This window comes from Pseudopipra pipra, chromosome Z (genome assembly GCF_036250125.1).
Source record: "Pseudopipra pipra isolate bDixPip1 chromosome Z, bDixPip1.hap1, whole genome shotgun sequence".
Lineage (NCBI taxonomy): Eukaryota > Metazoa > Chordata > Aves > Passeriformes > Pipridae > Pseudopipra > Pseudopipra pipra.
Genome location: NC_087581.1, coordinates 7021552 through 7037200, shown reverse-complemented (window position 1 = coordinate 7037200; position 15649 = coordinate 7021552). Strand labels below are relative to the sequence as shown.

Genomic DNA, 15649 nt, shown 5'->3' with positions numbered 1-15649 from the left:
TATTTCTAGGGAGTCTACCCATAGCCCTAGGTGTTACTATGCAAGTTCAGCTTTGAAAGGCCACTTTTAGGGGCTGAAACCTTATCTATAAGTGAGTGGTATAAGACTCAGTGTTGCCATTGCAAATCATGAATGTACAATGGTTAATCTCTATAAAGAACTAGGCTGGCAAAATGAAAATCCCAAGATATCCCAAAATGCTTTCAAACTGCAGCAAAACCTCTGGTGCTGAATTCCAGGAATAAAATGGTTTCAGCCTCCAAGAATTCCCATAAATACATAGTGATTGAAATTGAAATCTGGAGTTTCACCCTATAAAATTGCAAAATGTTATAATATGAAACCAAATAATTTTGCAGACTCCATCCAAAACTGACAGCACTTGTGTTTGAGCCATCTATCTATGTGTTTTAGTACCACATAGAAACCTATTTATGTCTATGTAGTTAAACTTAGTGCTTATTTCCCTTCTACACAGGTTGATCCACAATTATGTTCTCTTTGTCCCTCCATTCCTATTTCTAATGAAAGTTTTGAAAATTAACATGAAACAGGAAGCTGAAATCTAAAATGTCTCAGCTGCCCCTGAAAAGACAACACACATCCAGCTCCATCCCTCATCTTCCCCTTTAAGAAGTCAAACATATTTTTGATGGGGAAAAAAAAAAAAATCACACATGTCAGCTACAGTTTTCTAGTACACAATATTCCTATTTTTAGCAAGAAGTGTAGTAGAGTGAGGATTGCCCTACAAAGCTAAGCATGACGTGTAAAAATAATCAGCACACTGAGACACAGAACTTTGCCGTATTATTTGCAGAGATCCTTTGGATCTCATTTGTATAAGAAAGGAGAGACTCTCTTTGGTTATGTGCAGCAAAAGCACATTCAATTTGAAGACATACACTATCTTCTTAAAACTATTGAAACCAGAGAGCCCTGTGCAGTCAATGAAGAGGCAGTGAAGATGTCAACTCATCCTCTTTTACGTACTAATATTGTCCAAAACCAAATAATTCAAGCCTCAAACTTTTTTAAGTGTTGGCATCACAATCTCAGCCTTGGTGAAGGGTGTGGCTAAAACACAGCAAAAAAGTTGTTTCCTTTTTGTTCTTCGGCAATGAATGATTGTTCTAACTTCCCCCCACTTCCCTGTAATTATTTGGAAGATACTGTCACAGAAAGGTCAGATAGCAGAAAACTTGACTCAGTCTTTCACAGATATACGTTGGGGCTAAAAAGGGCAATGGCACTTCAGTTATGTTTACTGAAGAAAAGAGCATTTGCAGAACTTACTCAAAGGCTTTTGAGATGCAAACCCCCTACTTTTATTCCCTGTTATAAAAAATCATGTAGCAATATTTATATTTTCCCCCCTGTACTTCTATATGATAAGGCAAATATTCTTCTAGTAAACCCAAGAAAATGAAAAATTCAGTGACCAGATTTCTGCAACTCTGCATTTTTTTCAATCTAAAGACAACACTGTGTCAGTGAAAGGTCTTGTTTGAGCAGCTGGAGACTTGAAGATTTACATTTTTAGGCAGTGTAAAATAGTTTGCCAATAAGAACAACTCAGAAAGTGAAGGGAAAATTTAATCTGAAGTTTATTCAAATGCCTGACCTCTATTTAACTGCAGCTCAGCTAATGATCCTTAAGAGCGCTCTACCTGTCCAGTTGTTGAGGGTTATACTCTAATAATCATTCCCCATATTGAATTAAGTTGACACTGAATCTGCAATTAAAAAATAAATGTGACAGAGCAAGGAAACAAGAGGAACTTATTCGACAAAAACAACCAGTGATTCATCTGTAATCTCGTATATCAGGCACACTGCCTACACTGTAGTGAGACGTGCTACTCGGTCAAGCTTCTGTTGACATGTTTTGACAAAATTCCTTTTTCAGGTTGTTTGCTTGATCCTAGAGTGCACAAGATTAGAGCCCTGCTGTTTTATACATTGTATGAGCTCCTAATAAGGAACAGTGTCTGGTCCCTAGAGGACTTAAATTAAAACAGACATGACAGAGCACAGGAACAGCAATAAAAGCAAAGACAAAAGTTGAAGGGCATTGTTATCAGAGAGTGCTCAAATGCTACAAGCTTTCAAGGGCCTGTTCTTTTGATAGTCAGGCAGAGGACAGTGGAGTCTGGTGCAAACACCAGTTCTGGATGAGAGGACAGGACAGCTGGGTTTGCTGCTGTGTAGACATATCTCCTGGCTCCAAATGAGCTCATGCATTTGTACCTCAGAGTTCCCCTCTGGTGTAGCCATTGCTTGGAAATCACTCTGAAGCTCTGAGGTCACTTTGTTGGTTTTGAAACTGTTTTAAAAAAATGAGTGCAGAAGGCTGGGTATGAATTTTTGTAGTTGAAACTATGGATGGTGGATGGTGTGGGGAAGACTGAGCTGCAAACTGCGCTGCAGACTTGGAGCTATATTTGTAGCTCAGACAGCTTTCTCCAGAGCCCAAGTTTTCTGTTCTCCAACAAAGGTGCCTAGGGTCACCATTGGAGACCAAAGAGTTTTGATTTGAAGGACAACACCGGAACAAAAATGCGTCATGAACCCAACTGAGAATAATATATCTGGCTAGTTTAAGGGCAAAGTCCTGGCATCTTAACTGGATCAGATGGCTTGGGAAAAATATTTGTTTTGTTTGCCTACTCCTGTGTGGGCCTTGAGTTGGAATGGTGATGCTTGCAGGAAATCTGCAGCTGTGTGCAAGGGGAGGAATCACTAACCCAAGCCCAGGATGGTGATAGGCAACCAACTGAAATGGTCTATTTTCTCCTCCAGAAAAAAAAAAAAAAAAAAAAAAAAGGATTGTTGATTCGATGGGGAGAAAAGAAAAAACAACAAAAAAAAAGAAATTATTTAAAAACAAAAAGGAAGCTGGACCCACACCAACTCAGCCTTTACAAAATCGACACTTGGCCTCAACCTTGCCACAAGACAAAGATGGACTGAGAAAGTCCCTCTCCAGAGGGTCCTACCAGCCCATATCACAATAGTAATAGCTGAACTGCAGATGCTTTGTAGCAGGTATCCTTTAAGGACCTGGGAAGCCAGCCCACTGCCTTATTGAGCTATTACCTCCTATACAAACATTACATTTACTATTCACATCCCTACCAGAGGCACTGCAGTTACATCCTGGCTCTCCAGGCACAATGGCTGCTGCTCCCCTCTCCATCCTTTTTGATTTTAGTTCTCTTGTGCTTCATTGTCCTTGTTGTCCTCAGGAAAGAAGGAATCTGGGACATTGATGCTTCTACTGATCAGTGCAAAGCTGCAGACACGTGTTTCCATTTGGCCATTATTGTCTGCTTTAGATGAGCAAAACCAGATTAGCTTTACTTCTACCAGAAACTTTAGACTTTGAGAAAGCAAGAGCATTCCCGCCTTTAGTCTAAAATTACAGTGGATATAACTTTATACACTCATTGTAAAGCTACACTAAAGCACATGTCGTTTTAGCTGCTGCAAGGAACACCAAATAATAATGCAGCTTGCAAATTATAATTTTCAATACAGTAGTTGCTGGCTCAGGCAAAGCAAGCGAAGGGGGGGGGGGCAGAAAGCCCAAAAGGATTCTGGGTATTTTTTTCCCTTTTACCTCATTAAGCTTTGCTTCCAATTACATTTTAATGATGCTTGATGTCTTCTGTATGCTAGCATTTACTGCAGTCTCTTTAAATTTAATCGTCTTGATAATGGGTTACTCTGACACTGCAAATTAGGGGCTGAAAGAAACCTTTTGCCACATCCAGAAAAAGCTGTATGTCCACTCCACAGCCTGTTGCTACTCAGCAGGAAATAGCAGACTGGTATTGTAGTGTTCCTTCTGCCTCATGGCTCCCTCCTTCATAGATGGTGAATTAGGATGAACATATGACATGTGGGGGGGGGAGAAAAAAAAAAAAAAAGAGAGAGATTTCTGGAAAATTGTTTTCTACCTGCGTGTTTGAAACCATTTTGGCATATGGGGCATCATTTTGAGCTATTCATTTTCTCCAATTTCCTCCACACTCATTAGGAGCTCTATTGGTTGCCTTCTTGCTCTAACTTGGAGCTAAGGGGAATTTACAGAATTATTTTTGAAGATAGTCTTACCTTTTTCCAACACCCCTCATCCTCATACAACAGGCATCTAGGTAGTATCCATGCAAGCTGTAAACTCACAGCCTCATGTGGAAAGATGAAGAGAGTAAAATTAGAGGCTCATCACCCACGTATTTTCACACTTGCTTGTGGTGTATTTTGGATACTGCATTTGCTATCAGTCTATATGACTTCCCATCTTCAAAACATCTAATCACCTAGCAACCACTGGGTCAAAACCCTTTCTAGGAGTTGAACATTTTCAGATCCCTCCTTATTCTAGGAGCACAATAAATGGGAAAAAGTCTGCAGGAAAAGAAAAGAGCAGATACAAGGAGAAAGAACACTTGGAGAGAGGGGAAAAAACAAGTGCCACAAGTCATAAGTAATTTTGGTGGTGTATTGGGATTTAGGTCAGGTCCAGGTTCTGCTGAGATCTAGAGTCTCCCCTTTCTTAAAGTTTAAAATACTTATTGAAAAGTAATTCTGAGCAAAAAGAGTTTCAAAGAAGCTTTATGGATTTGGATCTCAATTCAAAATTTGGTTACATTTCCCAGCTTCCATTTGGTAATATTTCTCTTTGCCAAATTATTACTTCACTGGAAAGTCACAGAACCTCCAAACCAAATGAGGGCTCTGAGTAGTTGAGTGGAATAGGTCCTTCTTCAGCCACACAGATAAGCAGCAAAACAGTATTTCATTAACCCCTCTTGTTTTCCATTAGAAAAATGAACCTACAGCTTCAGCTTGATCCCTACCTTCTCAGTGTCAACACAGCACTCATAAATTGCACTGACAATGGTGCCAATAGGTTCAAAAAAGGGAAAAGTAGGACAAAGACTCCAGTTTCTTTCCAGCTGTTATCTTCCACTGCTACTGAAGCTCAATAGTGGAATAGACAGGAGTGGTGAAATCATTCCTATTCTCCATCTCACAACAGCATCTCTTCTGGAAAGAGTGGAATGTCACTGAAAGGAGCACACGATTTTGGTTCAGAAGGTGGCAGGCTGGTGCAAACAATGCAGATCTTTCTCATTATGTTTACAGAAAGTAACTAGTTCGCTTAATGGCTGTCCCATTAAAGACAATAATTAAATAGATTATGGAAGCTGAACTAATCTAGCAGCCTCTATGACAAAGACAAACATTTATGCTTTAAGTCTGATGGATCACTTTTTTTTTTTTTGTTACTCCCTCTTGTCTTTTTTTTTCCTGAAGGAACTGTTGTAGTATATCAAAGGCCATAATTTCATTCAGCTCTGAAGGTCATGGTGGAAGGGATTACTCCAGATATCCCTAAGGCTACACCCTGTAAGGGACTAGCCAGTTTATATTTATATTATAGTTCTCAATTGAGAACTGATTTTTCTAATTGTGAGTTTTATAAACTCTAATCTCTATAAAATGGACTGAATTGCTTACCTTATTTTTCTCAAACTGGAAGAAGATCTCTGATCTACCAAGCTTCCACCCCCCTTGCCCTGATTCCTTGAAGAACCATGAAAGCACAATGTGAATAAAAATAAATTCATGAAAGTGTTTGAAATTTCTAAAATTAGTATGAATTTGTCTCTGAAAGTTGGCAATTTTTCAAGTAGCTTTACCCCTTTATCCCTAAACTTTTCTAACACATAATTTTTATCCCCATTGTTTTCCTTCCAACTCATCTCCTTTGTTATGAAATAAATTTAGAAAGTTTTAAAAAAAAAAGAAAATCCATCCAAAACTCGCAAACCTTCCAATTTTAACCTTATAAATGAACTTGAAAGGAAATAATATCCATTACTGCCAAGATGTCTCTCTTACAAGCAAGCACTACTATTTTGGGGAAGCAGAATGTGCGGAAAGAAAAGCCTGGCTGCTTTTCTCAGTCCTAAAATAACCCTTTATATATTTTTTATTTGTTGGGAGGTTTTTTTCCAAGAGGTTGCTTTTGTTTGTTTTTAAGGATCTGATTTAGGTTAAGAATGGCATAAAAAACCAATCAATATCTCAAGGAAAATGTCTCACTTCAAACAACGCTCAGCCTAACACATCTCCATTTGTTCAGCTTCCTCTCCATTTCAGTGCTATTTTAATGGGGTCTCCTCCCTTTTGCTCTAAAATAAACCCCTTACATCTTTAGAATCAATTTCTCAAGTGCCCCAAATGCCATCCTGTTGCTTCTCCAAAACCCTCGGAAATGGACTGGAAATCAGAGAGGGTCAGGCTCTCTCTCCAGAGGTTTCCAATGCCCACTGATTCAAGCGGGCATTTGCTTTACTGAGGAAGGCTACTCTCCTCAGCACATTCATGTTTCTGCATGAGTGCTACACCAAGAACTCGCACGAAGGCATAAAATATAAAATAAAATAAGTGGAGTGCTGTGCCCAGCTCTGGGCCCCCAACACAAGAAAGACATTGATCTGTTGGAGCGACTCCAGAGGAGAGTCACGAAGTTGATCAGAAGGGTGGAGCACCTTTCCTGTGAAGACAGGCTGAGAAAGTTGGGGTTGTCCAGCCTGGAGAAGAGAAAACTCCAGGGAGACCTTATAGCATCTTTGAGTACCTAAAGGGGTTACAAGAGAGCTGGAGAGGGACTTTTCAGAAGAACAAAGGGCAGTGGCTGTAAGCTGAGGGAGAGTAGATTTAAATTAGATATCAGGGAGAAATTCTTTACTATGAGGGGAATGATGCATTGGAACAGGTTCCCCGGGAAAGCTGCGGATGCCCCACCCCTGAAAGTGTTCAAGGCCAGGCTGGATAGGGCTTTGAGCAACCTGGTCTAGTGGGAGGTGTCTCTGCCCATGGCAGGGCGGTTGGAACTAGATGAGGTCTATGGTCACTTCAAAGACAAATCATTTAATGATTCTATGATTCTGTAACACTTCATTTCTGCTGGGTTACTTTTCTGGCTTTGGATGAGAATGACTGTAATGAATACAGCCTTGACCCAGTCCAGGATCAACACCGACATATGTGAGAAAGCTGAATCCATGGAAGTTTGGCTTTTACAGCAGCTGCAGAATTTGTGCTTACTTTTGCTATCTACTGCTATTTGGCAAAAAGCAACTACCTCCTCCTTTTCACTACTGGGGAAGTTAAGGGATTTGCCAAAGCACATTAAATAAATCTGCGGCAAAACTATGACTAAACCTCCATTCTCTGTTTTTGTCATTTTCCTCTGAGCCTTACTAGGTGATAAACTGATCTCCTATCACCTGTTGATCTAGAGCCCACGTTCTCCTAATTATCATCTGGGCTCCTATTCCAGTCTAAAATAAATAAATAACTAATGAGGAAAAAAGGATTCTTTCTACAGATTCCCGCTACCTTGAGTCTCCTTTTCCTCTCTACCAGCCCATTTATCATTCAGGGAATATAAATAATTGAGAAGAATAGTACATAAAATTAATTGTAGAAAACACAGGCTTTTAAATTCTCATCTGCATTAAAAAATAAAACAGGGACACTTGAGCACTCCATTTTGTAAAGTCACTTCCAGTAGGCTTTCTGCATCTGCATAGAATTAGCCGCAAGACTTAGCAGCACCATTCATCCTGTGAAGATGTTCTTATCTGGCACCCATAGATCTATATCATAGGAAAGCATTAATTGAATATTTATTGACGAACACCAGAGAGAGGCGAGAAAGAGAGGCTGATTGGGGCTGGAAGAAGACAGAAGGAGGGGGAACTGAGGTTGGAAAAGTGGGAAGAAAAAGCTTATACAGCTTTTCAGGACATACTGAAATACTGTGTGTTTCAGGACATAGAGGCATACATTTCAGGACAACAGAATTTATAAAAGGATCTGAAGAGAAAGGCTACAATACTTTTTACTGTTGCCCCCAGCACAATCAGGCAGAATGAATCTGTCCAGCACACCCAGTTGCCATCACTTCCAAGGGCAACCTCTGACATCTGCTCTCCACACAAGGGATCAGCAGAGGCAGTGAACAAGCCCACCAGAGGACTAGGTTGAATCCTGAACATCCTGTTCTACCTAGTTTTCCTAAGGAAACAGGGTTTACAGAGCTGTGCTATGTTTATTACCTAACTCCTTGTCCCATTCTTTCTCTGTCAATATTTCTTATAGCAGCTGGACAATTTTAACCAAATTTGACAGAGTGAGAGAAAGAAAATTCTTCAAGACAAAAAAAAGACATTACTTTTCGCAGATGTTTATGAGACTAGACAGCTGAGTGAAGGAAAGCTTTGTAAACCTCTTTTGAGAGAAAACTGAAGTATGTTCACCTCTTTATATTAGACACTGGAGAATCTACAAAGAGCATGTGATGAGAGAAAGGAGGGAGATTGGATAACGTGGGAAACCGGGCCCCATTCCTTCTGCTGCACAATATTATTTTCAACATCAGCCCTTAACTGCATTCCAACCATAAATAAAGAGACATAACTGATGTCTGCCAAAAATGCTCTATGCCCTCTCTTTTCTGCCTCCTCCACCTGATGGAGAAGCCTGTGTTGAGAGCAAAGACTTTGCTCTGAAGATTTTATGGTAAATGTTTCTTATGGACTGCTGTAGATGATAGGCTGATGAAGAGCAGCTGGAACAAAATGCTCCAGGATACTGTGGAAAGAGGAAAAAGTAGAAAGGGAAGTAGAAACATGGAAACATAGAAGCAAGAAACGGGGCTTAAGGAAGGGATAAGGTGGCAAGGTTAATATATGAGTTCTTTTGGGGGCAAATAAATGGTCTTAGGATCAATGAAATCAGTGCTGTCATTGGACCACCTGAACCTGCAGTTGTGTCACAGGCTTAGTATGGGTGTGTGGTGTCTAATTTTCTCATCTCTCAGGAGTTGAGGACACGTAACTGTTTTTCAAATAGATGGAGAGGGATGTTGGGCTGGAGGAGAGCAGCACTGGGATGCTTGAGCCCAGCCACACAAGTGTCACTCAGAAACAGAACCAGGAACCAAGACATTCTTTGGACCAACCAAAGATGAATTATTGCAATGTATGATGGTATGACACGAAAAAAGGGGAAAATGCAGGCTGAATACTTGCAGGAATATTCATGGAAATGAGATGTTACAGTAGGCTCCTGAGAGAAGTGGTGAAGGCTACTTGAGAAGTTAAAAACCAAGCCAAATAAAATACTAGAAAAGACACATCAGGAGATACTGTCACATTGTCCTCACTTCCCTGTGACTGTTCCAGTGACTTTCTAATTTTTAGTAGAGAAACCTAGCTTCCTTCCCCACCTCTTTTCAGATTTATTTTTTTTTAAGAGCTCCCAAACTTTCTTTCAGAAGACATTGAGAATTCTCAACTCACACACTGTTATTGACAGAAGACCTCAGGTTTGTTTGCACCTTGACTGGGAGTCAGATAATCCTGACAAAAACATTGCAGAGACACGGCAGCTTTGCTCTCGCCAGCAAACTCACTGATGTGTGGCCCAAGGGTGTGTGTGTGCCACTGTTGTGCTTCTCTTAAATCTTTGTTTTTATAGTGCAGGCATAGCAAGAAGACAGATGATGCCAGCTCCAGCATGGGGGGTACGTGCCTACTCCTCTCCTCTCCACAAATCGCTTGGGGTCGTCTCTGGTCATGAGCCTCTGATAAAAGGACGAGTCCCTCTCCATGTTGTTGTCCATGGGTTCACTTTTGCTCAAAAATTCCTGAGGGTTTCTAGGAGAAAAGATGGTCCAGTGGTTAAGGGCTAACCGAAGGCTCAAGAGATGTGGTTTTAATTCCCTCTGTGGTTTCAGGCAAGACACTTAGCCCGACATCCACATAGCAAAATGTCAAAACACTGCATTTCAATGCAGTCAGAGACAAAGTGCTTCATGGTGGAAATGCCAAAGGAAAAAAACAAAACCTTTGGGTTTGGAAATTGGGCTTTTCTTTTCAAAATGCCTTTGTGGAAAAAAAAATAAGAAAAAGGCAAAAATAGGTATAATTAGGAAATAAAATCCAAAACGATAATTACTTAACTTTCCGTCTTCTGCCCTGTATGAAGCAAGGCAAGAACAAAGCATTTCAGATTTACCCTGAAAGAAGTTACATCTTTTTCTTTGTTTCACATAAAAATTGTACATTTTGATTCAGTTTAATTTGAAAGTGAGTTTCTCCTCACTCCAAACTGTAATCCTGCCTTGACCAACCAGCACAAAATTCAAGCTCCAACTGGGAAAGTATTAAGAAAATTGTGGAGAACAAAGAAAAGGGTTGACAATGAGATCATTTCAAGTTGCTTCTCATTTTGCAGTTGTTTTTCTTTTTTCCATAATAAAGAAAAGTAAGCTAGGAAGACAAATCTAATATGGATGAGAGTCTCTTTGAACATATGTTCTTGACACAGAGATTTCTGAAAAAAAAAAAAAAAAAAAAAAAGCCTGGCTATCAGCCAGTTTCACTGCTTAAGACTGATGTGACAACTAATTAACTGAAATGTGGAATATATCTTTAATTCACCAGTTATGTATGTGTAAGTGGCTCTGTTTATTTATACGTTCATTTTCTCACCCTCTTTTTCTGACCACCAGACATGAGACATGAGACACTTTAAAAGCCCGTTGCTCAGTAAGATTTTGATCGCAACTTTCCTGTGGTGGTGGAAGAACTCTGGGAGGGTATTCAACATTTCATCCACAAAGCGTTTAAAGGAAGAGAGAGCGAAAGACAGAAAGGAGGACAGAAAGAGAGAACTAAGGAATTCAGAAGGATGCATTATTCAGCACGCTTGGAAATAACCCTTTTCACTGGCTCCACTAAGCCCAAATGCCCTGGAGGTTTTCACTATCTATCTTTTTCCAAATGCAGCTCAGAAAAAAAGCTCACATCTGTCAAGATCACAGTTTCAAGAGTCCCAATTTATTCAGCTGAATGGGATAAAAGCGCCTGTTGGAAAAAGATTTGAAAGGGGGATGGGGGAGGGAGACTGTCCAGGTCCTACATCTATCTTTCTAACTCTGCGTGCGTGTGTATAAAACACACTCGTTCAAATATACACACAGGCAAAGCTGCCTGCACTTCTTCCAGCACAGGACTGTTTGTCTAACTTCACGCAAGGCAGTTCTGCAAATCTCACATCTGTCAAGAGCTGGGCAGATTTACATGCATTGACCTATAGATATGCAGCCTAAGCACATATGGATATGGTATAAGGAGATATAGATATATACAGGAGGCTGGGAGTCTGAGGAGAAGGGAATATAAAGGAAAAGCTTAAAAATCTTGTTGGCTTTTTTTAATCTCTGCCCTTCTTGATCTGCTAAATGCTGTCACAAAAACATTTATTAATATGCAAATTCTAAGTAGCAATCTGGAGCCAGTCAGGTTGCGCTAATTTGCACATTAATATCCCTCTTCTGGTTTGCCTTTGCTCTCCAGCGGAGGAAAGGAGACAGAGGAATCTCGTGCTGTATCCTTTTAAAAGGCTGCCACGGCGGTGGTCCAAAGTTTCATTTGAAATGCTGATGCACATTTGAAGAGGAGGAATACAAACAGCATCTAACTCAGATTGCAGAGAACAGTGCGGAGGGAGAATGGAGCGGGTATGAGAGAAACCGCTGCCAGATGCTTTCCCCCGAAATCCCATAATTGCACCATAATTGCAGGCTGCAAAGAAGGCAGCACCATAATGAAATTGGTCTCAGAAACTGGCTTTAGAGTTCTGATTGTTTTCTCCTGTGGACTGATTTGTGTTTTCTATGGCTCGGGTTTTCTTCTGAGTTGGATTTCCCTGTAGTTCACAGATTGATGGGAGGGGGAAGAGTGGGGGGAAGTGAAATGGGGCAAGTGAGGGGAGGGGTAAGGGAAAGGTCATCTTTCTAAGGAGGAGAGGAATCGAGAGAGAAAAAGAGGGAGAGAGAGAGAGAGAAAAGGAGAAGGAAGACTTTCCTTAAAAAATTAGTTTTCTCTTTAAATTTAGTTGTATAGAATCAGCACATAGTAGGCTCAAAATATAGAAAGGAAGTTGATTCTTCATACAGTATTTAGGAATCACTTTGCTTCTAGACACAGCTATAAAATACCTGCATAAGTCCAAAAACTATGAAGGGTTCAAGAAAGGTCTACCCAATGCTCCTAACTGCAAAGGTCTCCCCTCAAAAATTGTCTGAGTCTCAATTTGCTACAAGAGTCCTGACGCTGTCTAGCAGAATATGTTTGCCTTACTTTTACACCTTTATTTGAGCATTTACTTATGGTCAGTGTTGGAGAAGAAGCTGCTGGATGAGATGGAGTTTTAGTCTAAGCCAGTAAAGCTCTTCTTAGAAAAACTGGGGTTTTGCTTAGGTGACAAAGCCTGTAGGTAATCATGACAGCTCTATACTAGACTAGTAAGTGACTGACCTAGTACTTACAGTTACATTCCTGGAACTTGATTAGATATGCTCCTATGTATGGCACATTTCCTCTTGGAGAAGGTGAGGCTGGGGAATACAGTCTTGAATTAGTTAATGTACTTAATATTAAGAAGCTGAATGCTTTAGACTGTAAGTGTTGGGACTGTTTAGTTAAAAAAAATTGTTTTTACAGAGAAGCTGAAACATTGAAGCAATAAACTGGATAGATTTTCTAATGGTCTTTCAGACCTTCCAATCTGATGTCAGACTGGGAGATTAAATCACTGTATTCCTATGTATTCAGTCCTTAAACCAAGAGAAGACTGGTTTTGTGATGTGAACCTAGTCAGCCATCCCTAGTATAATTTAAATTGATTGAGATCTCCATACCCTGGACTTATTTCTCTAGAGACTAGGTTGAGACCTTCAGCTTGCTCTTATCATTTGATAACAGACACTTTTGCTCCTAACTGCCCTAAGTCAAATGTAGTCCAGAGACCCTGAGGTGAAAAGATCCCTTTCAGCCAACTTGATCAATAGCCCAAGTCTGTTTTGGGAAATTGTCAGGCAGATTTGCCAGCGAGGTCACCAAGTGTACTTACCCAGACTTTCATTCATGGTGTTGTTTGTAAAGCTCATGATATTTTATTCACACACTGCAAAAAGCAAGAGTTCTGTTATGGACTGAAGTCATGAAGTCCCTGTTGGTACAAGTTCTTCAGTTCCCATTAAAAACTGTAATTTTCTGGTTAACTGCTGTAGCATTATATGCCTTTACTTTACACATATGCTTAAAGATACAAATGAGAGGTGAAGAATTGCAACTACTCATCTCATTTGTAAGTGTAAGGCAGAGATAATGAGGATGAAAGACGTCTCACCTAATTTTAGCTACCTTGAACACAAAATATTTAATTTAAACTAGTTGTCTATAGATCTCCTAGCTTAAATAAGGAAAAACACCTCTCTTGGAAGAGATTTGTCCTATTCTGAGACAGTTACCTGCAGTAGGTGTGAGAATGGAGGCACCTTTCTCATCACTGTCTGCAGAAGAACCATAAAATCTAGTTTGAATTGCATGCATTATTTTGAGCAGCCTGAAATCCAATGATATGATCATCCCTCCTTCCAGGAGGTAAAATGCTTGTGATCTTAATTCTACCCTTTGGCTCATGAGGACCTGCACCTTGTGCCAACATTTATCTTAGTGCAAAGACAATGTAAAAATGCTAGCAAAAAAGAAGGATGCTGCTTTCTTAGCACTGTGAAAGCAAGCATGGGGAGGAAAGTATTGACTGTTGCTGTCCCGGGGATAACCAATGTAGAGATGGTTAGAAAGGGAGATGTCTTTGGTGAAAGCTGGACCTACTGACAACAGTTGCAGACAAGCAGGGGAAGGTGCAAGGTCAACCTGTAGATCACTGGAAACTAAGCACTTCCAATCCATTAATTAATTACACAGCTGGAAAGAGGGGACTGTAAAAAAAGGTGAACACAATGACATTGCTGACAACAGGAGCCCTCTATTTATCAGTCATAATGAGCTTCTTCCGCCCCCCTGCATCCTCCCTCCCCCAGTGCTACAGCTGCACTGATGTGACTGAGCACTTGGGCTCCCCTCTCACTCCCCAGCCAGTCCCCTCCTTGCCAACGTGAAGGTGACTCAGTTATTCATGTCAGTTAGGCCTGGGGTATCTCAGTCTGTACCAGGCTTCTTGGAGAGTAAACACCACCCCACCGACGCAACACATCTGCCTGCTCTTTTCTTGGGATCCTTTGCCCAACAACTCCTTTTCTTCCCCTCTTGACATCTTGTGCAATAAGCCCCTAGCTGGAATTGAAGGGCTGGAGACAAAAGTGCCACCACCTGCTTGGAATACTTGAAGCTAATGAAGTGAGCAGACAAGCATGTTGAAAGTAAGAGCTACTTTTTTTCCCCCTCGAGTGGTACAGAATTAAATCACTTGTTGCAGGAGAGGCTGAGGCAACTAACAAAGTTCAGAAAAGTTCAAAAAGACAGATCAAACAAATACACAGGACAATCAGTATCTACTGAGCTGAATGACTTCAGAACAGGAAGTCCTTATGACATTAATTTCAGTTGAAAAATCATTGTCTACTCTTATGTTATGTCCCCACAACTGTTTTTAAAAACAGAATACCAGGATAGATGGACACGTGATCTTACCTTAATCAGACCTACCCTTAAGATAGCATGCTACAAACCAACACCTCTAGCATTCAAGCCACAATTTAGACCTGAGGCAACACTAGCATTTGTTTAGACCCAAAATTTTCCTTCTGGACTTACCTAGCAGAATTCTCCACAGTGCCCTGTTTCTGAAGAACAGCCTTACTATACTTAAGGAAACTGAGGCAGAGCTAAATGATGCACAAAGGTAGGAAGACCTCATTTTTTCAAGGCAAGTGATCTGAGAACAGATCACTTTCTGAAAAGTATAAGCCTGCTAGTTAACACAGTCTGTCTCTTCCTGTTCCAACTTCATTAGGTAGTTCGGAGTTCATGCTGGAGAGGAGAAGTGTGTAACAGATCAAACAAGACCGAATATTTCCAGGAGGGGAGCTGCAAACTCATGAGTGTCACCTCTTGTGAACAGAAGAGTGGAAAGGTGTGAATTTGTCATTTGGGAGAGTGGAGCTGGGGTGCAGATGGTACAGCCTTAATAATCTCCTCTCATTTGCAAAGGCTAAGAAAAGGAACAATGCCTATTACTGTCTCCTGCTTTACTCCACACTAATGGATGCCTCTGAACTGGCAGAAGTCGTTCCCATTAAATTCCTGCATTATCAGGCCATTACTTGACAGGGCAAAGATTAATCACAAACTTTCCGGGGACCATTTATTCCATTTGCCAATCTATCTCTCCCCGTTACGCTGCTTTGGTTGTGTTGTCAATTTTTCAAGTGCCAAGGAGTTTGGACCGATCCAGTTTTCTGTCCATCCATCTGTCACACACCTGTCAATCTGGTTCGATCTGAATGCGCTGTTTGCTCTGAGAAAGTCAGAGGGGGAGGGGAGGTGGGCGGGATGCTGAATGGGGTAGGAGGCAGAAGGCCTGCGTTTGAAAATAAACAGAAAACAGATTAGTAGGCTGTATTAAATAGAGAATGGAGGATTCAGAGAAACCATAGAGGTAAGAGTGAAAATTTAACAACATAAATTTAACATCTCCCCCGGTGCTGCAGGCTGACTCATATTGTTAGGCTGAGAAACTATGAATGGGT

At 40.6% G+C, this 15649-nt stretch overlaps 1 protein-coding gene across 15 annotated transcripts in view; it reads right to left on the bottom strand.

Annotated features, from left to right (window-relative positions):
• CELF4 (CUGBP Elav-like family member 4) overlaps positions 1-15649 on the bottom strand; it is a 701489-nt gene that overhangs the window by 439828 nt on the left and 246012 nt on the right. The window lies entirely within an intron of this gene.